Source organism: Elephantulus edwardii, unplaced genomic scaffold (genome assembly GCF_000299155.1).
Source record: "Elephantulus edwardii isolate Elephantulus edwardi_28Jun2011 unplaced genomic scaffold, EleEdw1.0 scaffold00112, whole genome shotgun sequence".
Classification (NCBI taxonomy): domain Eukaryota; kingdom Metazoa; phylum Chordata; class Mammalia; order Macroscelidea; family Macroscelididae; genus Elephantulus; species Elephantulus edwardii.
The window spans coordinates 7,098,753-7,100,073 of NW_006399862.1; the positions used below are offsets into that span (position 1 = coordinate 7,098,753).

Below are 1,321 nucleotides of genomic sequence, written 5' to 3' on the forward strand. Positions count from 1 at the left end.
TATTTATGCGTTCCATTTCTTTCTTAACAATTTCTAATTTTCCTACATTCATGCTTCTCACATTCAATGTTCCAATTACTAGTGTCTGCTTACAACTGTTCCTCTTCGTTTGTATTTCCATGCTTGACAGTTCTACCTAGGTTGCCCTTTCTGTTCGTCTGCGTGTGTTGTGTTGCAAAAATACATTTACCATTTGATTAATAAATCCCACTTCTTGAAATAGATATTCTTAAAATGTACCAATACAGCCCTGCCTCTGTCCGCTGCCCTCCTGCCTCCCACCATGGCCCTGCTGCACTCTAGTCGCGTCCTTTTCCGGGGCTGCCGCTGCCTTCTACCCAGGCCTCGCCGCTACGGTTTCTGCCAGAGCCAGCTCTTGGTGGGCCCACGTGGAGATGGGGCCCCCAGATCCCATCCTGGGAGTCACAGAAGCTTTTAAGAGAGATACCAACAGCAAAAAGATGAACCTGGGAGTCGGGGCCTACCGAGACGATAACGGAAAGCCTTACGTGCTTCCTAGTGTCCGGAAGGCAGAAGCTCAGATTGCTGCAAAAAATCTGGACAAGGAATACCTCCCCATTGGAGGATTGGCAGAATTTTGTAAGGCGTCTGCAGAACTGGCCAGCGAGGTGTTGAAAAGTGGCCGGTATGTCACCGTGCAGAACATTTCTGGAACTGGGGCATTAAGGATTGGAGCTAGTTTTCTGCAAAGATTATTTAAGTTCAGCCGAGATGTCTTCCTGCCCAAACCGTCCTGGGGAAACCACACGCCCATCTTCAGGGATGCTGGCATGCAGCTACACGGTTATCGATAGTACGACCCCAAGACTTGTGGCTTTGACTTCTCAGGTGCTATAGAAGACATTTTGAAAATGCCAGAGCAAAGTGTTCTTCTTCTGCATGCCTGTGCTCACAACCCCACGGGAGTGGACCCTCGTCCTGAGCAGTGGAAGGAAATAGCCACGGTGGTGAAGAAAAAGAATCTGTATGCATTCTTTGACATGGCCTACCAAGGCTTTGCCAGCGGAGACGGTAACAAGGATGCCTGGGCCGTACGCCACTTCATCGAACAGGGCATCGATGTTTGTCTCTGCCAATCGTACGCCAAGAACATGGGCTTATACGGTGAGCGTGTGGGGGCCTTCACTGTGGTGTGTGCGGATGCTGATACGGCCAAAACGGTGGAATCACAGTTGAAGATCTTGATCCGTCCAATGTATTCCAATCCTCCTCTCAACGGAGCCCGGATTGCCTCGACTATTCTGACCACACCGGATCTTCGAAAACAATGGTTGCAGGAAGTGAAAGGCATGGCCGACCG

The 1,321-nt window shown here is 49.9% G+C and overlaps 1 pseudogene; it reads left to right on the top strand.

The window, feature by feature from the left end:
* Positions 1 to 283: 283 nt before the first annotated feature.
* LOC102851427 overlaps positions 284 to 1,321 on the top strand; it is a 4,493-nt pseudogene continuing 3,455 nt past the window's right edge.